The sequence below is a fragment of the Artibeus jamaicensis genome, unplaced genomic scaffold (genome assembly GCF_021234435.1).
Source record: "Artibeus jamaicensis isolate MK-2021 breed Jamaican fruit bat unplaced genomic scaffold, CSHL_Jam_final scaffold_1689, whole genome shotgun sequence".
Taxonomy (NCBI): domain Eukaryota; kingdom Metazoa; phylum Chordata; class Mammalia; order Chiroptera; family Phyllostomidae; genus Artibeus; species Artibeus jamaicensis.
The window spans coordinates 7,848,739-7,868,853 of NW_026522029.1; the positions used below are offsets into that span (position 1 = coordinate 7,848,739).

The following is a 20,115-nucleotide window of genomic DNA, read 5'->3' on the forward strand; positions in this document are numbered from 1 at the left end:
CGTGGCTGTGTGAACAGGACGAGCAGAAGAATGGAGGCGAGTGGAGGGCGGGCACATCGTCTCCTTACAGCTGCCCCCAGATGCTTCTCTCTCCTGTGCACAGTAGCAATTGTTTGGGCTTTTTTTTTTTTCATTGAGAGAGGGGGAAAGAGAGGGAGGGAAACACGAGAGATCAGTTACCTCGCACAGGCACCCCGGCCGGGGCCCAAACCTGCAACCTCGGCATGCGCCTCGCCCAGGAAGTGAACCGGCAACCTTTCACCTTTTACCCTGCAGGGTGCCACCCAACCCACTGAGCCACACCGGTCAGGGCCACAATGGCCACTCTTAAGGAAAAACCGATTGTTGCAGAAGAAAAGGCAACAGTCTCAAAGTGGAAAGTCATGGTAAAAGTCCTGGACAAGTTGATGTGGTATGCACCATCCGCCTTCGGAAAGTCCCTGCTTGATGAACTTGCCCTTGCAGATGGTTCTGGAAGATAAACTCAAAGGAGCGACGATGCGTCCACAGCATGGGAGCGCACTCCCTCACACCGAAAACTGTGGCAGGTGAGGACCGCGCTCAGGACTGCCAAGTCTACAACCGTGGTGACTGAAGAAGGCTCTAAGCATAAGGGGAAGAGCACCTTTACCTGATGCACAGGAATGTTGCTGTCTTCAAGTTCATTATCCCTCAGTTCATCAAGTACAGTCCCGATTGCATTATAATTGTGGTTTCCAACCCCAGGGATATTCTCACATGTTCCCTGGAAACTTAGTGATTACCCAAGCACCATGTTATGGAAAATGTGTGTGATTGGGAATACGCCCAGTTTCGCTGTTTCAGTAAAAGGCAAAGATTTCTACGATCTGAAGAGGAACCGGGCTACAAATTTCACTGTTTGATAACCGAGAAACCTGGCATTCATCCCAGCAGCTGCGTGTTTGGATTTGGGGAGAGAACGGCATCTCCAGTGTGGCCATGTGGAGCCGGGCGCACGCGGCAGGTGTTTCTCTCTTGGAACCAAATCCGGAAGGTGGGAATGGAAACGTGCATGAGAATGGGCATCAGACAGAGGTTGAAAGTGTCTGTGAAGTCGAGTCATCAGGCTACAAGGATACCCCAGCGAGGCTACTGGATGAAGTGTGGCCGATCTCACCGAATCCATGTTGAAAATCTCTCCAGGATTCCAGGGGTGTCAGCAGTGGCAAAGGGGGCACATGGCATTGAGAATGCACTCTTCCCAAGCCTTCCATGCATCCTGAGTGCTGAGGGGTCAATGAGCCAGTGTCACCCGCCAGCAGCTGGTGGCTGGTGAAAAGTCCGGAGACCCTGTGGGACATCCAGAAGGACCCAGACCACCCATGACCTCTGGGTTCTAGGCTGTAGAAATTCAAAACCTCCAAGTATTTAAGCATGAGCCTTTAGTTTCATCCACATACATGGATCACGATTTGCTTTTCTCTTCCTAGATATGTGAATCCCTCACAGATTCAAAGCCCAGGCTTGATTTAATGCTTGCAATGTAAGCCCTTGAACAAATAGAATTAATCATTGGAGCCCTGACTGGGGTGGCCAGTGGATTGAGCGTAGGCCTCAGGGTCGCTGGTTCAATTCCTGGTCAGAGCACATTCCTGGGTTTCAGTACAGGTCCCCAGTAGGGGGAGTGCAAGAGGCAACCACACATTGATGTTTCTCTCCCTCTCTTTCTCCCTCCTTTCTCCTCTCTCTAGATAAGTAAATAAATTTAAAAACATTAAAAAAAACTGTTGGAGAGAAAAAAGAGGCTGGGGATGGAGCCACACTCCACTCCTGCCCCTGCAGGCCTGCAGGCGTAGCCAGGGACTTCACCTGACCCCCCAGCGCAGCCTCCGGAGCACGCAGGACGCGAGCATGAGGTCGCTGCTCCTGCCTTCCTTCTCTTCCCCGTCATGCACACACGTCTGGGCCCCAGACCAAGTTGGAGCTGAGGCTCGCTGGGCTCAGGCACCGGCTGACTGCAAGTTCTCCCAGACCCTCGGGGTACAGCTGCTACTGCAAACACTCGCAGGGGAGCCCGGCCCACGGTGGATGCCGGTGACATCCGAGGACCTATGACTACTAACCCTGCCATCAAGGGTGCTGCGACTCAGCTGCTGTAGGTCGGTTCGCCCATGAGACACAGTCATCATTTTCTGGGAGTGTCCATGGGCCGTTAGCCCTCAGAGTTCTGTTGCTAAGAGATTATGAACCAAACGGTGTTTCAAAAAAAAACCACTACAAAATGTTCCACAATAGAACCATAAAAACAGCCCAAATGGAACAAATGTACAGTTATTGATAACTTCTGATGAAGAGCAGAGGAAGTGGGTGCCTGGGAGGCAGCCTGGCCCTCATGTCCTATGAAAATCACGGGTTTGCCGAGGTTCTGAATATGAGGAAAGAGACTCGGTGATACAACTGTGGGGGACATTATACAACACCTCCCTGATTCCAGGAGTCCTCCCACAGACTGCGATGGATTTGTCAGGGACCTGTCATCTGCCTCTTCTGAGCGTGTGTGCGACCGTCTCAGCCGAGCGTGGTTGCGGCCAGTACGTCTAACGGAGCCGTAACCACCTCGGGCTGGCACAGTGCCCGGGGCCGCAATCGATCCAGTGGTTTATTACAGCTGTTTGCAGCCACCTCTGTTGCTGGGGCAACAGGAACCAGTCACCTTGCAAAAGCTGCAGACAGAGCCAGACAGATGCCATCAACGGGAAAGTCAGCAAACAGGGTGTCACCCGGGCACCCTGAGCGGCTCTGCCCCTGGCATTTTCCTGGGAATATGCAGCTATTCTGCTCTGTGTCCCCACCAAAGGCTCCTGAGTCACAGGCAGATGGATCAATGCAAAGGAGCCGCTATCAGTCAGGATTCCCTTCCTGACCGAAGCCACCTCCACCTCTCTCCCGACTGGAAGCGAGGTGCCAGCCTGACACTCCCTTCCTCCTCCCCCTCTCTGTCCCCCACCAGCCCCTTCTCCTTTCTCCACACATAGATAATGGACGGCAGTGTTCTCTCTCATTTTACAGTGAGGGAGCCAAGATTCAGAGAGACAAAGTCAAGTGTCAAGGTCAAACAGCTAGTAAGTTGGGAGGCAAACATGTGCTTCCAGCCCCAAATCCCAGGATCTCCGAGGCTCACAGACCTCAGCAGCCTGCAGTGTCTTGCAGGAAACCGCCGGATGTCGCAAGGGCTCCCAGAAAGGGGTCACTGTTTCCACGGGCCAACCCTAGTGACCCTTGTTCACTGTGTGCTCCCAGGGGATGGGGGCAAAGCCACAGGCACTCGGTCTTCCTCCTTCCTTCCTCCTCCAAGGGCAGAAGAAGGGGGTCGTGAACCAAGCAGATGGTTAGGACCCCAGCCTTGGAGGCTTCTTCTGTACATCTTCCACCTCCATCTGCTACAATGCCGTTTCCTTCCTACAAAGCAGGGCACATCCAGCCCTACCTACCTGACAGGGTTAGATGCATGTGAGTACACAGTAAAGGGGTCAGCAGGGTGTGTGGGAAACACTTTGATCATTGCTAACAGCAGCAGCTGCCACAGTTACAACATTATTATCATTTTCACCATCACTGTCCTCCACTTCCGCTCAGGACCTGGGGTGTCCCGTGAGCAGGAGGCTGGTGCCAACAAGGGTGCCACTGAAGTCCCCGGTGGTGACCGGCCTGAGTTATGAGGGCAGTCTGGTGGTCAAGGGACACATTTCCCAGGATTCCTGGTGATAGATCCTTAATTGTCTTAGAAGCTAGGCTCAGAGGACAGAGAAGCAGCCCCGAGAGGTTCTGTGCCTGTCTAAACACATGTGATTCCAATCGGCTCTCGCCGGAATTCCCCGGGGCCTGGCCCAGGCCAGCTCAGTCCGCTGCCCAGTGCCCCGCACGTGCCTTCAGGCAGGGGCTCCTGGGGGGCTGGCCAGTGGGCTGCTTCCTCTCCACCATTTATCAGCCCCTTCCCTGGAGTAAGAAAGAGCCGCCAGCAGCACACGGCCCCTCCCAAGCCCATCTGTCTGTAAGTGCCTGAAAACACTGCGTAGACAACAGCGGCTAAAGGAGGGCTGGGGGCGGGGGAGCTGAGGGCTGGAAGGGGTGGGTTGTCGTAAATTCATCAGTCCGGCCAGTTGGCACCCACCCCCTACTCCGCGGCTCCAGTTATCCTGTGGGGTCAGGATGCTTTCTGCCTAGTCATCCTTTCTTGCCCAGAGGGATCCTGGCCCAGAGCCACATTCCTAGTAGGGGCTGAGTGCCGCAAAGCAAGAGAACGTCCTTTCTCACCAGCTCCAGGTCCCCGGCCCCACACAGGCCGGTCTCTCAGCATCCTCTGCCGGCAGCAAGCGTTCTCCTCCTAGGCTGTGCGTGGCCCCCCCCCCCCCCTTACAGCTCTGGCCCACCCTAGCCCCTGAGCTCCAGAGAGCAAAGAACATTCCAAGGGAAAAGCATGCCAGTGCCAAAGGGAAGGGAGGAGACGCTGCGCTTAGGGGAGGGGACAAGGGGGATTAAGGAGCTATTTACAATTTTTGCCTCTCTACTTGGCAGCCCTTCTGCCAGTGGGGGTCCAGTAGGCCCATTGGGAGGAGCCTGTTGTCCCAGGCGAGGCCTGGGCAGGGACCAGATCTCAAGCCAAGGAGGAGAGGAGGCGGTCTGGGAGGCCTCAGCCCTCGGCCCATACTGTCCCCCACCTTGCAATTCCAGCCTCCCCTTATTGTGCAAACCGCGTGTCCCAGGCAAGTAAGCCAGCCACACCTCCCACAGAATTGATGTCTCGGGAACACAATTCAAGCACCTACTATGTGCCCAGCACTCTGCAAGCACTGGCCCCTTGGCAATGGACCAGGCAGATGTGACCCCAGTCCTGGTATCTCCCCATCCTTTCCAGACCCACCCTCCTGGCCTCCTCAAGTGATCTCCTTGAAGATCGCTTGGCTCCCCACTCCTGGCTGTGTGACCTTGGGCCAGTTACTTTACCTCTCTGGGCCTCCATTGCTTTGTCTGCTAAATGACGGCAAGCTAGCACCTACTTCATAGGGATGTTAAGAAAGGTGAATGAGTTAGTAATACACGTGTAATGTTTAGAATAGTTCCTGGCACGAGGAGCTCAGTGAGAGTGTGTGTGTGTGTTTGATTGTGCATTTGCTCAGGCTGTTCTCTACCTGGGGTGCCTTTACCCTTTTCTGTGGACACATGGAAGTTCATCCTGGGCTGAGTATCCAGAAGGGAGGACTAGGGTGTCAGACCCAAGGTCAGGCCATGACCCTGCTAAGGTCACGAGGCCTGGGCAGAGTCTTGTCTTATTTGCCAAGGGTGTTGCACATCCCTAAGAGAGAAATGAGGGAAGGGGGCTCAGGGAGGTGACACAGCTGGGGTCACAGCTCTAGGCAGAGTTGGCTCTGACAATGGAGCCCAGGCCTCCTGGCTGTGGGTGGCCTGTCCCGGCCCCGCCTCCCTGTGCTGGTCCCTGGGAACCTTCAGACAACCTGAGACCAGCTGAAAGCTCCCCACAGCACAGCACTCGGGGGTGGGCATTCCCGGCCCCCCGGAGGCCCTGGGGTGTGTCTGTCAGAGCGGGACAGGGCCAAGGAAGGCCTCAGGACAGGGGCGCTATCTCGGGACAGGGGCTCTGGCCTGATGGAGCCCCAAGGAGGCCCCGGCGGGCAGAGCCCGGCCCAGGAAACTCTGAGCAGGGCCGGCAGACCGCAGGCCCCGGCTTCCTGCCCCCTCCACACAGGCCACCCTGCCGACGTCACTGGGTTTGTGAAACCCTGTCGGGCGGGTGGTGGGAACTCAAGGGGCCCCAGGGTTTACTGTCTGTGGTCACCCCATTCCTTCGCAGTCCAGGAGAAGGTGGTTTTCTGCAGACTGCCATCCACCCCGTAATTGGACCCAGCTGCTGTGGGAGCCGGGCACCTGACCGTGGGCCAGGCATCTGGGCCCCAGGTCTGCAGACCCCCGGTCCCCGCCCTGAAGACCTGTATCTCCTGAGCTCCCACAGATGCAGGGACTCCCTGCACACAGCAGGGACCTGGGGGAGGGACTTTGGCGTGGAGATAACGTGGGTCACAAAGCCCAGCTCATATAGCTTTTTGAGCTGTGTGACTCCGGGCAAGCTGGGTAACCTCTCTGTGCTCGGTCTCCTCATGTGTAAAATGGTGCCAAAAAGCACCTACACTGTTGCAGTGAAATAGAATAGTGTCTATGGAAGCAGCTGGCACACAGTGAGCTCTCGGTGCCGGGACGCTGCTGCTCTGGTGACCGCACTGAGCGGCGAGAGGAAACTGGGGCACCACCCCATTGCTGCATTTCTTCGAGTTTGCAGTTTCAGTTAAAATCACCCAGAACCAATGCACTCTACATGACTGGAGGCGATGCATCCCTCTGGAAGCTTCCTCTCCCTCTGAACTGCCTAAGAACCCCACATCTTTCGTGTTCTCCAAGAGGCAGGCAGAAAGCCTGACTTGTGCCCTGGGGCCAGGAGGGCTGGCAGTCTGAATAGCCACACTGCTGTTGGCACCGAGCCGCACAGTCGGAAAGAGGAAGCTGGTCCTGTGCCCCCCGGAGCCCCTCAAGGCCACAGCCAGGGGGCACTGCAAGAACGGCCCCCAGGGTCCCTACCCACAAGACAACTTCTTCATGCCTCTCGGTGTCCACTCCCAGGGCTGAGTCCCTTCTCCCTCACTGGGATCCTCATTTTTGCCTTCCAGACCCTAGCCATGAACAATCAATCTCGTTTGTCCTGTGTCTGAAAGTCCCCGAAAGGCTGCACACATTGGCCACCCCAAGCTCCCGCCCTGGACAGGTCGCCTCACCTTGGGGCTGAGTCTCCTGCCCCCAGGCCACCAAGGTAAGACCAGAGAAGAGAGGTCCCTCGGGGACACCCTTCTACATTTTTGTCTCAGTCGCCAGGCCGCAGGGAGGAGGCAGAGCCGAGGCCAGGGAAGCAGTAGAGGCTGCCTCTCTTCCTGCCCCGGGAGCACCAGATGTGCGCGTCTGGAGCAGGGGCCAAGGAGGCTGCAGTCCCGTCCCCTGTGTCTAGCCCCAGAGCCGGGGCCCCACCACGATGACCATCTGGCTCAGTGGATGCTTGTTGACCAACTGACTGACAGCCAAAAGACCAGCCTGCAGGAAGGGGACCCGGCAGGGACGGCGGGTTGCACAGCGGAAGGGAAATGGCCCCAGAACTAGGGCAGTGGGGAAGCAGCGGGGTCCACGGGAGGGGTGGGCGGCCTGAGAGCAAGGGGCGGTCAGGGTGGTGCCAGGGAGGGCTCTCTGGGAGAACCCAAGGGGTCACTGGACCCCTCGGGCACACAGTGGGGCCGGGGAACATAGTGGCCGGCCCTAGCAGAGTCTCGGCCACACAGGAGAGAGAATGGGAAGGGCTCCCAGGGGCATTCCGAGACAGCCATCAAATTTGTGACTCCACTCTGTGAAGGGACCCTGGGTGGAGTGCAGAAGCAAGCTCAGGCTGCCTGAGAGAAGGCTCCCGCCGCCACCCAGCAGCTGCCCCTCCGTGGGGCCTCTGGGGCCCTGGCAGCCGGCAGCGGGCCTGGGAGCCCTCGGGAGTGATGGGCACAGGGCGCGTCTGACTGTCTGACGGACACGGGAGCCACAGCCAGGGCCCCCTGCAGAGGACCACTGGGGTCACGGCCTTTAGGTCCTGGGAACCTGGTTCAAACCCCAGTGCTGACTGCCACCTACCAGCTGTGAGACCCAGTCTTCTCCCCACACCCCCATCCTGCCCCTAACCACCAGAACGGACCTTCTCATGAAGCTGCTTGTCAGATTCAGTGAGAGGATATAAAGGTCCCCGCACAGAGGCCGGCGCAGCACAGAGGACACTGGTGGCCCTGTTTGCGGCTGTGTGGGTACAGGTGGGCCCAGGAACCAGGCAAGGGTGACAGAAACCCTCCCAGCCTTGCGCCTTCCAAGCACCTACCGGACGCCTGTCCCTCCCCCGGCCGGGGCCCCAGGCTGGGCCTTGGCCTGGGAGGGCAGGAGGTTTCTCACCGTGGCTGGGAGATTGCCGGGTTGGGGGTGTGGGCAGCCACAGTGACCATCTCTCTGCAGGACGGATGCGGCTTTGCTGACGGGGAGTCTGCGGCCTGGACATGCCAGTGGTGCAGGCCCCAGGGCAGCAGCGGGGAGCCGGGCCCACCGCGGCCGCGCCGCCCCAGGCAGGGCCCCACCGGGGAAGGCATCTGCTTTCAATCAGCTGCCCCTTGGCCCAGGAAGGAGGCGGGGGGAGGGGGGGCGCGCTCTGACCTCCTCTTCAGGCCCAGTTTCTCACCACAGGGGTAGACAGCCAGGGCGAAGAGGGAAGGACTGGAAATTGAGGTTTGCTGTCGGGGTTCCTTCGCTAGTGCCCCTTCGCAAGGCCGTGCCTAACCCAGACCAGTCCGGCCCCACCAGCACCCCCACACTCATTCCGCACTGGGCATCCCTTTCCTGACCCCCCCCACAGCTGGCACCCCGTTCTTCAGTGTAAACCTCATTTCCTCAGGGACACCTACCCGAGCCCCTGTTTGATCGCCATCGAACAGTCTTGCAGGGTACAAGTCGCTTGAGCTTATGTACGGGTGGGACAAAAGTAGGTTTACAGATAGGAATACGTGCAACAGTTTATCCCTGCATTCTTATTCATTAATTTCTGTATTATTTTCCATATGCACAACTGTAGACCCACCTTTGCCCCACCCTGTATTTACCTAGGCCTAGTTCTCACACGTCCCGTGCTCATTCATGCCTCTGAGCTCTTGCACAAGGGGGGGCCTCAGCCTGCAGTGACTGTTCCCATTACAGGGACTGTGCCGATGCCCATCCATCTTCATTGTAAGCTCAAGACGGCCGTGGGATCCCACTCTCCCTGCATCCCTGGGACCCACAGGCCGTGTCTGGACCTGGAGCACAGGGTACGGGCCCTAGCTCAGTGCATTCCTTGAGAGAATGACTTAAACAGAAGCCCTTGATTTCATGGGTGGCAGAGGCATTTAAAAAATCCCAAAACCACACCAAACACATTGAGAAGCTTTAGGTTTGTGGCCTTATCAAGGGCTACATTTTGGTCACATCTACCCCCAACTCATACACACACTGCTCAGACGGTTCCAGAAAAAGAAACAAATGGGACAAACGTTATTTTTGGAGACACCCACCCCCGCACACACACACAGACACATCGGCTGTGACCAGCCTCATAGCAGCGGGGTTGGGGTCCTCCCAGGCCCCACTGGCAGGTATGAGACCCCCACGCCCTGCAGAGCAAGCGCCCACAGGGCAGGGCCAGGCTCTGGCTCTGAAACCGCCATGTTTCCAGTGTCATTACCAGCTCTGAGAGGTGACAGGCCCAGGAAACCAGAAGTTAACACACCTACTGAGTCTCCTGGGAGTGCCATTCAAATTCAGTCATGGTCAATTTGTACATTTAGGGAAATACTCTCTGCAGAGACCAAAGCAAACCAGTGGAAGGAGGGGAGATGCTCTCTCACCACCTCCACGGAAATGCCACCGGAGGAGCCGGGGCTGACGGAACCAAGGAGGTGGCATTGGAGGAATAGAGCCAGGCACTGTGTATGGACCTCCTCGCTTCAGTTAAAGGCAAAGCCCAGGCTCTGCAGGTGAGTCACTTGCCTGGGGCCTGGGGAGCATTTCCCGGACAGAGCCCAGGTGGAGGAACCTGCTTCTGACCCCTGCCCTGGCTATGCCCCCTCCCAGCCTCAGGTCCACTCACCAGGTGGACAACAGTGCAAAGCTCCAGGCCCTAGAAAGCTGGGGTCTCTAGTGCAAAGACGCAAGAGAACTTCTCCACCACCTCAGTTCAAGGTCTCCTTCCCCAGCTCAAGCGGGTGTCCTGGGTTCAGCAAAGGTGCCAGTCTTCCCGGTGCCCTGAGAATCAGGGGTGCCCAGTGTTCTCTTCCTCCAGCTCCTCCTCCTGCTGTTCCACCACCATAGCCAACTCTGCAGATCACCTTCACACAGCCTCCCCTAGGGATTCAGCTGTCTCATAAAAGCCAAAACAACCATGGCTCAGTGGATTGAGCACCGGCCTGCAATCCAAAGGGTCATAGGTTCGATTCCCAGTCAGGGCACATACCTGAGTTTCGGGCCAGGTCCCCAGTAGGAGGCGTGCATGAGGCGGCCACACATTAATGTTTCTCTCCCTCTCTTTTTCCCTCTATCCCCTTTTTTCCAAAAATAAAGCCAAACCAACCAATCTGGAGGCTTCCCCATCAGCCTACAAGGCTCTCCTGAAACCTTCCTTGGCTCTGCGCCACCCTACTGAGATCTCAGGGTCACCTCCCGCACACGCCCCAGAACCAAGAAGGAACAGTATTACCTGGGGGATGGAGGCCAAGAGCCTGAAAACCACCTCTCCCCACGCAGGGCCTCTGTCCCCACCTGCTCCCAGCTGTGGCTCCCATTTTTGCTCAAAACACACAGGCCCATATTCATATCTAGCACCCCACTCTTCCATCTGGGCTGCAGCAAACCAACCGTTATTCTGCCCCAGGGCCTACACCCACCCTCTTGGGGACAGGAGGTGGCTCTGGGGAGATTTCCCTAAGGGAGTGGAGAGGCCAGAGGGGTGGAGGCCACCTGGAAAGCCCTTCCTGCCTCCTCCCTGCCCCTGTCTCTTCCTCAATTCCCCGGATCAGTCAAGTTCCGCTGGGACCTCCAGGAAGGGAAAGGAGACCCACACCACTAAGTGCACGTGTCCAAAGGGAGAGATAGGCAAGCCACTTACAACACAACAGCCACTCCCCATGGCTAAGTGTGGGGTGTCTGTCCTACACCAGGGGAGCAGACACCATGGAATCCTCACGCCATGGTATCCTCAGCACCATGGGGAGACTTCTAGTGTACGCAAACATGCCAAGGCTTTGCTTTTGGCTGGAAAGGCATCAATTCAACGCTGCCGTTTTGTGCTGATAAACATTCTGAGGGTCTGTGTGCAAATATCAGATGGAGAAAGAAGTAACTGAACAACCACTATTTAACAAAACCTTCCAAACATGGAGTTGGTAGTGGAGGAAGTAATAAAATGGATCTGAGATGCTTATTTCTTTCACACACAAAGAACTCCTACAACTGAACAAGGAAAAGATAAATAATAACCTTCCCCAAATGGTCCAAGGCCAACAATATGGGATTCACCAAAAAAAGGAGAAAAAGAAAAAAGAAAAGAAATTCAGATAGGAAAACCTCAGCCTCACTCTTAGAGGAATTTCTTAAATTTTAGTGAGATACCACTCCAACTATCAAATCAGCAGGGTTAAAAGTTTGATAATACCAGTGTTGGTGTGGATGTGAGGAATGGGTATTCTCACACATTTTTGGTGAAACTGTAAATTGTTACAGGGATTTTGGAAGGCAATTTGGAAACCCTGTGCCTTCTCCTTTTGCATATTTAAATTTTAGTCAGCTGGCAATGAATCTACAAATATAGCTGTTCATATCAGCACCCCTTATAATGGAAAAAAAAAGGAAGCAGACTTCTGGCCAAGATGGAGGCATAGGTTGACCCACTGTGCCTCCTTGCACAAACAAAAGAAGGACACAACAAATGTAAAAACAAAAACCAACCAGAACTGACAGAAAATCGAACTGTATGGAAGTCTGACAACCAAGGAGTTAAAAAAGAAACACTCACCCAGACCGGTAGAAGGGGTGGAGATGGGCAGTGGGGCAGAGAGGACTCAGGGCAAGGCGGCAGCGGCTGGCAGACTGGGCGGTGCCACACTGGAGTGCGGATAAACTGGGAGGAGCAACTGGGGAGCAGGACAGACCCGCAGCACAGGGCCCCGGTGCGGGGGAAATAAAGCCCCAAACCTCTGACTGAAAACACCTGTGGGGGTTGAGGAGGCGGCGGGAGAAACTCCCAGCCTCACAGGAGAGTTTGTTGGAGAGACCCACAGGGTCCTAGAATGTACACAAGCCCACCCACCTGAGAGTCAGCACTAGAAGGGCCCAATTTGATTGTGGGAAATGGGGGAAGTGACTGAAATCTGGCAGAGAGCGGAGCTACCGGCCTTGTTTCCTCTCCGACCCCTCCCCCACATGCAGCGTCACAACGCAGCCACGAGAATTGCCCCAACTTGGCGAACACCTAAGACTCCTCCCCTTACTACGTAGCAGGTATGTCAAGACCAAAAAAAAAAGGCCCAAAGGAAAGAACAGATCAAAGCTCCAGAAAAAATACACCTAAGTGATGAAGAGATAGCCAACCTATCAGATGCACAGTTCAAAACACTGGTAATCAGAATGCTCACAGAATTGGTTGAATATGTTCACAAATTAGATGAAAAAATGAAGGTTATGCAAAGTGAAATAAAGGAAAATATACAGGGAACCAATAGTGATGGGAAGGAAACTGGGACTCAAATCAACGGTTTGGAGCAAAAGGAAGAAAGAAATATTCAATCAGAACACAATAAAGAAACAAGAACTCAAAAAAAAATTAGGAGAAGGTTAGGAACCTCTAGGATAACTTTAAACGTTCCAACATCCAAATCATAGGGGTGCCAGAAGGAGGAGAGGAAGAGCAAGAAGTTGAAAACTTATTTGAAAAAATAATGAAGAAGAACTTCCCCAATCTGGCAAAGGAAATAGGCTTTCAGGAAGTCCAGGGAGCTCACAGAGTCCCAAGAAGTTGGACCCAAGGAAGCATACACCAAGGCACATCATAATTACATTAGCCAAAATTCAAGATAAGGAGAGAATCTTAAAAGCAGCAAGAAAAAAGGAGACAGTTACCTACAAAGGACTTCCCATAAGACTATTAGCTGAGTTCTCAAAAGAAATCTTGCAGGCAAGAAAGGGCTGGAAAGAAGTATTCCAAGTCATGAACGGCAAGGACCTACATCCAAGATTGCTCTATCCAGAAAAGCTATCATTTAGAATGGAAGGGCAGACAAAGTGCTTCCCAGATAAGGTCAAGTTAAAGGAGTTCACCATCACCAAGCCCTTATTAAATGAAATGTTAAAGGGACTTATCTAAGAAAAAGATCAAAACTATGAACAGTAAAATGACAACAAACTCACAGTTATTAACAACTGAACCAGAAAGAAAGAAAGAAAGAAAGAAAGAAAGAAAGAAAGAAAGAAAGAAAGAAAGAAAGAAAGAAAGAAAGAAACTAAGCAAACAGCTAGAATAGAACAGAATCACAGAAATGGAGATCACATGGAGGGTTATCAGAGGGTAAGGGGAGGGGGAGAGAGGGGGAAAAGGTACAGAGAATTAGTAGCATAGATAGTAGGTAGAAAATAGACAGGAAAAGGTTAAGAATGGTATAGGAAATGTAGAAGCCAAAGAACTTATATGTATGCCCCATGGACTTGAACTAAAGTGGGGGGAATGCAGGTGGGAGGGGGTGTGCAGGGTGGAGGGGAATAAAGGTGGGAATGGGACAACTGTAATAGCATAATCAATAAAGTATATTTTACAAAAAGAAGCAGCCTAAATGCCCATCAAAAAGAAACAGTCACTCAAGTCTTTACAATGGACTTTGCTTGCATTACCAAGAACGGGTGGTTCTACAGATACTGGTATGCAAAAGATATGACATTAGGTGAAGAAAAATGAGCTGTACAACGGTGCGGTTACGGCATGGTCTCATTTTAAAAAACACATGTCGTGACTGTAGCCACGTACGCTTATCTTATAAAGAATGTATCTTAGGAGTAAGCAAGAAATAGTTTGGAGTGGTTCCCCGGGGGATAGGATGGGGGGAGGGAAAAGGGTGAGTAGCTTTTAATGTTTGTGTGTCCTTCTCTATTACCACAATTTTTATAGTTTTTAAATCGGTGTTTATTGAGGTATCATTAGCATGTAATGTTACATTAGTTTCAACAGTACATGAGTCGATATGTGTATGTAAGTTGGTTCTGTCAGGTGCCCCTGGCAGGGGAAGATGAGCGCCCCCTGGGGTTAGAAGAGAGACAGGCCAGTAAGCCAGGGCAGGTGGAATAGCCGGGCTCAGCCGGAGAGTTGCACCAACTGGCAAAGCAGTTCACAGCCAGATGCGGAAGGTCACCTCCCTGGAGGCAGCATCTCGCCTTTAGATGCATTTCAGCTCCAGGCCCAGAGAAGCAAGGAAACCAGGTGGGCAACCCCAGGGCCAGCTGCAGCGACCAACCACACCCTTAAGACCACACACCTGGAAAACTGGCAAACAGCCTCCTGAAAGCCTCCCCTGAGCCCTCCCCTCAGACTCCCTCCTGTAGGAGGGAGACAAAAGCCTCAAGAAAGAGGGCTCAGCACATTTGCCTTTCCCACTCTTCTTTTTGTAAAGCGTTGTTTATAATATAATGTGGGCCCATCTGTTTGTAGGGACCAGGTGATTTCCCTTCTTTCATTCTTTAGATTTTATTTATTTTTAGAGAGGAGAAGGGAGAGAGAAAGAGAGAGAGAGAAACAGCAAATGTGTGGTTGCCTCTCACATGCCCCCTTCTGGGGACCTGGCACGCAACCCAGGCCTGTGCCCTGACTGGGAATCAAACTGGTGACCCTTTGGTTCCCAGGCCAGTATTCAATCCACTGAGCCATACAAGTCAGGGCTCCTTCTCCCTCTCCTTCCCCCACACGTGCGCCTCCTAAACTCTAAGGGTCCCCATAAGACTTGCAACCAGGCCAGCAATGGGCAGCAGCAGCTTGTCCCACACTCATCCGCTAAAGCTGTCTCCAGGGCCCCCTTTTGTCTGACTTCCCAGTGAGTGAAGGCAGCCCCACCTGGGCTCTCCTATTGCTTCTTCTATGCTAAGCCTTCCTTGTTTCACTGTCCCCGGCTTTACCAAACGTACCCTCAGAGCCACCTGGACTCATGTCGTGAAATCCCCTACACAAAGTCAAGAACCCACATGTTCCCGGCGGGCCCCAGGCAGACCCACTCCGGACCAGGTCCCTGTCTGGTAACCAAAGGACTGGACGGTCACTAAGCAGGCGCCACGGCAGGATGCGGGGCAGTGGAACCCCGGCCCCGAGTGGGGAGGCTGCAGGGCTCTTTGTGGAAGAGGGGAGCCCTTCCAGAAAAGGCCCCCCTTTCATCTCGGGAGAGGCGGTCCCCTGAGGGAGGCCGGTCGTCTCGGCCACCCTCGCATCCAGGCAGGGACAAGCGGAGCCTGGGCAGAGAGGCCCGCTCAAATCCCAGCTCAGAGGGGCAGGCGGGCCTGCCCTGGGGGTCTGCACCACCCCTTTCCTCTCTCACCCAGGGGTCCTCCTTCTCTTTCTCTCTGGCCTGGACAGAATCTCTGGCCCACAAGAACAGGGTTCACCTTTCTAAGAGGAAAAGAAAAAGCGACAGAGTATACGGATAGATGGCTGCTTGAGAACAGGGTTCGCACCAGAGCTTACGGCCTGGCCAGAGGTGCCGGGACCTCTGGGAGAGGAGGGCTGTTTGGGTCTTTGTGTGATTCCCCCCAACTCTGGTCTGTGGAGGCAGAGACCAGCCACGTGGTCCTTGACCTGGGGGTCAGCCTCTGAGCTTCTCACCGGGCTGTGGGTTTGCTTCCCTGACCCTGTCTGTTCCTCATTCGTCAAGAGGGGATCCAGGACCCTTGATGGGGCATCACACCCCGGATGGGACTGCTTCTCCCCAGGGGCCTCCCTGCATGTGGCTGGTTCCCAAGTCAGATTCCTAGTGATGCCAGGGCCCCCTCCACTGCGAGAGAGAGGCTGGGACACCACAGCTGGAGAGCTGACTCGGGTGGGTGGGGGTGTCTAGGAAGGAAGGGTACCCGCCCCAGGGCTGTCCCGGCAGGTCACCTGACCTGGAAGCTTCAGTGACCTCACACTAACCTCCTGAGGAAAGGACCCCGCCTATCTCTCCCCCAACCCCAGCTGTGCACAGCTGGGTTATTCTCTCCTGGCCTAGTACTCCTCCCCACTCCCAGAAGGGCCACTCCACCCCAGACCTGGGCAAGGAAATTTGGAGGGCCAGTCCTGCCCCCTGCTGGCCTCTGCAGGAATGACAAGGTTGGGGGAAGTTCCCGGCATTCGGTTCCAAAGTCCCATTGCAAGCCGATACCCCACCACCCACTCCCCAAACACTGGCCCTAGGAAAAGCCACTATTGTCTGTCCCTGAACACACTTGCCAGTGAGCTTGGACCCCCTCCCCCTCACAGGCTATCCCCTCTCCTGCAGTGCCCTTTGCTCTTCTCTCTGCTCAAGACCCACTTCCAGTCCCAGCCCTGGCTGACAGCCCAGCTCCAGGCATCCTCACCCTGCTGTCCCCAGTGTCCTCTAGTGCTCCACCCTGTCCCCTGTGGCCACGCCCTTCCAGCCCATCTGCACCTAGTCCAAAGGATGGCCACATTGGAGCATGCACAGCCTCAAGGGATCGGCACAGGGCCCTGCACACAGGCAGTGCCTCATCACTGTGGCATGGGGGACGTGATCACTCCCAAGACCTCAGGACTGCGTTCCTCCCCTAGCCCCAAGGGCCCTGGGAAGACTGACCAGTCCCCTGGACAAGGAGGACGGGCTCAGCTTAACCTGTAGGCCCCTGATCAGCCTCCAGGCCTCTTGCCCTCTGGGAACCAGTGTGTGGGGGTGGGGCAGGGACAGGAAAGGCAGAAAGCCCCTGACACGCAGCTGGACGTGGGAGGAATCTGGATCCAAGAGATGCCCACCCCTTCCTCAGAGCAGGCTCCTGGGTTACTACCTCTCTCCCACCACTTCTGCCGTCCTGACCTCTGGTTCCCATCTATCTACCTTCTCTGTTCACTCACTCACCCATTCACTCACTCCTTCATTCATTCATTCACTCACTCACTCATTCACTCACCCATTTACTCATTCACTCACTCATTCATTCACTCACTTATTCACTCATTCATTCACTCACTCACTCATTCATTCATTCACTCACTCACTCACTCACTCACAACCACCTGTGAGATGCCTGAGCGGCTTGGCTCCAGCGGTTACTCAGCAAAGACGAAGCCCTGCCCGTTAGTGTCTCCTTGTCTGGCCGGAGAGGAAGTTCAGGCCTTCTCCAGCATCTTTCATGGAGGCCCGTGATGACGCAGGAAGGGAGTGCGGGCTCAGATCACAAGTCCGGACCAGCTGAGGGGTGAGCGGGTGTCCAGGGCGCCTTCTGGCCAGGGCAGGTAGAGGTCAGACGGGGGAATGGAGAGGTGTCAGCCAGGCAAGGTCCCGGGACAGGCAGACGCCCAAGGAGGTCTGGAGTCTGGGAGGGAGGCAGAGGCAGACTTCAAGTGCCACAGGCAAAGTTAAGGAATTTGATTGTTTGGGCTGGTTTTTTTTTTTCCTTGAGCAATGGGAGCAGCTGAGGCATCTGTAAACAGGGGCCTGGCGTGTGTAGATCTGAACTGTAGAAAGCTCTGTTGGCAGAGGTGGGGAAAGAGCACAAGGAACATCCATCCCCTGGGAGGTCTGGGAGGCTGAGGCGGGGTAAGAGGTGGGGGTGGGGCGGCGTCTGAGGCAGTGACAGTGAAGAAGGAAAACCCTGTGCGGCGGAGAGATTCGGAGGAGAAACGGGGGACTCGGTGACTGGCCGGGGCAGTGGGTGGTGGGACCACAGGCCGAGACAGGACGCAGGAGGAGGAGCGGGCAGGGCCATGGAGGGAACGGGCTCAGCTGGGAGCACGGCGAGCTTGAAATGCTTACGGGACACTGGCCGAAGGTGACCGAGAGCTGGCCATGTAGCTGGTCAGAGAGGCAGAGAGACCAGGCCTGAGCCGTCAGCAGGGACATCGGCACCCACGTCACGGCTGAAGCCAGAGGCGTGCGATCAGTGGAAAGGCATGAATTCAAGTCCAAGCTCTTCTAGATACGTGACCGCTTCCTTACCTCGCCAAGCCTCAGTTTCCCCATTCACGACACGGCCCTATTAATAACTACGTTTTAGTATTACTACAGGAAACTGGCCTCTTTTCCCCCTGTGTAAAACACGAGGCTGGACCAGCCCACCTCTGAGGTCTCCCGCCCTGACACTGTGGCCCTACCTTGTCCTCCGGTCTCCTGTCTGCGATTCACCTGCCGTCCAGTAGAGGGGGCTCGCACCTCTCCCAGGCGGCCCAGAGACTTCTAAGTCCACGCGTGCTGAACGTGGGTCATGCTTTGTGCAGGGCCTGACCAGGGCCCACATTCAATAAATAATAACCCTGCTTGTCTCCATTTCACAGATGCGGAAACTGAGGTTCCAAGGGATCAGGCACTGGCGATAACCTGGGCAGCTTCAGCAGAGCATGGTACTATAAACATCTGAAGGCGGGCCTTAGAAGGGGGTGGGGGGGGCCATCCGGCAGATGTCCCTCCTCCTGTGTCCCATCTCAGCCTGCGGTCTCACCACCCACTGCCCCGGCCAGTCACTGAGTCCGCCGTTTCTCCTCTGAATCTCCACCACGCAGGGTTTTCCTTCTCTGCTGTCACTGCTCGGGTTCAGACGCTCCCACCCACCCACCTCTTATTCCGCCTCAGTTTCCCAGCTGTGGACCTGACACTGACACTGTCGGTCAGAGCTGGACGGCTGGGACAGGGCCTGCCCTGGTGGTTTGTGGGCACACTGTCCTAGGGAGTGTTTCAGGGGGTCAGGAGTGAAAGAATGGGGGATCCGTCACAGGCCCCTCCAGCCCAGGGGGCCACATTCTGAGGACTGAAGGGCCAGGCAAGCTGGACGCCTGCCCGGGGTCACAGAGGCCACCACTCTGCTCCGCCCAGGGCCTCACAGCCGAACACGCTCCCCCGGATTTTTCTCTGCTGCTCTGGGTCCTAGGCACAGGCTGAGGGGCAGCCCCTACCAGCTGGGCCACACCCAGCCCCTCCTGCTCTGGAGCCCCGGGAGGGCTGGCCTGTCCATGCAGGGTCTTCGGCTGCCTGGGCTCCCTGCTCTGTTCACTCCGACCCCTCTGCCTGCTGGGGAGGTTTCTGGGGGAGGGCCTCCAGCTGTGGATCAGCGGCCCGGCTCGCTCTGGGAGCCCCACAAGGCTGTCTGGCCTGGGCTCTCCATGGCCGAACACCCTGGGCACAGCATCCACTCAGAGTCAGAGTTGGGGGGCCTGGGCTCCTGGCCTCAGCTGCTGCCCAGTTTCAGAGCAGAGCGTGGCAGGATGCCAAAGGGACGCTGCCTGTCCGTGACACAGGCTAACCCAGGGGCCTGAGAGGGGAGGGCCTTTCGGGCAAAAGCAGGCCTCTCCCCCGAAGGGCAGAGCCCTTTCCTGGCTCCTTCCTCTGCCTGGCTCCCTTGCCACCCTTCCCGGAAGCAGACCTCTCTTTCCCCACCACCGACCAGGGCCCGCTGTGGAGTCCCCCAGAGGTCTGCTGGCCTCCCTGGGTCTGCCCCTCCAGCCCACTCCTCAGCAGCCTCTCTCTACGCACCAAGGACGGCAAGTAGCAGGGCCTTCCGAAGAGGCAGGACGCCAGCCCCATCCTCGTCACACCTTTGTGAAAACCATTCAGTGGCCCCACCCTCTGCCAGGTGATAAGGATGAATAAATCCCCTGTCACCTGTCACCGCATGCCTGACACACAGGGCTCACCCTCTGGCCATACCCAGCTTCTTGCCATGCCTTTCCCCACCCACCCAGCAGCGTGGCTCCTGCTCTGCCTGACCTCCTCTCCCCACTTCATCTCTTGGTTGGACTCCTACTCTTGATCTTTAAGAGCCGGCCCCAGCACTCCCTCCTCCAGGAAGTCTTCCCTGATGCTCCCAGCTGAGTACGGCCCTTTGTGCCTCGGATGCCACAGTTCACACGGTCTTCTCTAGACTATGGCTCCTCGGGGACCCTCATCTGATGACAACAAACCCATCAATGGGACCTGTGCAATAATGGAGGGACATGTGTACCAGCTGTCTGGGAGCCAAGGGCCAGCCAGTGTCCTCACCCGTCCCTTGGGCAGTGAGGAGGCGCCCCAAGGAAGCTGAGCCTACAGGCAGATAGGACAGCATCTCGGGTGTGTCCCTTGAGCAAGGAAGGGTTGGCCACGCCAAGCAGAGAGCGGCAGGTGCCCAGGTACTGAGGCATGACTGTACTCGGAATCTCAAGTCATTCTCTAGGCTTTGGGTGGAGCTCCAGGGGCAGGGTGTGGTGGGAGATAAGGCCGGGCCCAGAGGCAGGAGCCTCAAGTTCACGGAGCTCCCATTCCACTCAGTGGAAGGTCGGGG

General features: G+C 55.7%; 1 protein-coding gene and 1 pseudogene across 1 annotated transcript in view; both read left to right on the forward strand.

Annotated features, from left to right (window-relative positions):
• Window positions 1-20,115, forward strand: part of GSTM3 (glutathione S-transferase mu 3) — a 229,726-nt gene that overhangs the window by 189,471 nt on the left and 20,140 nt on the right. The gene's annotated exons all lie outside the window — the stretch shown is intronic.
• LOC119054496 (L-lactate dehydrogenase B chain-like) lies at window positions 318-1,297 on the forward strand (annotated as a pseudogene).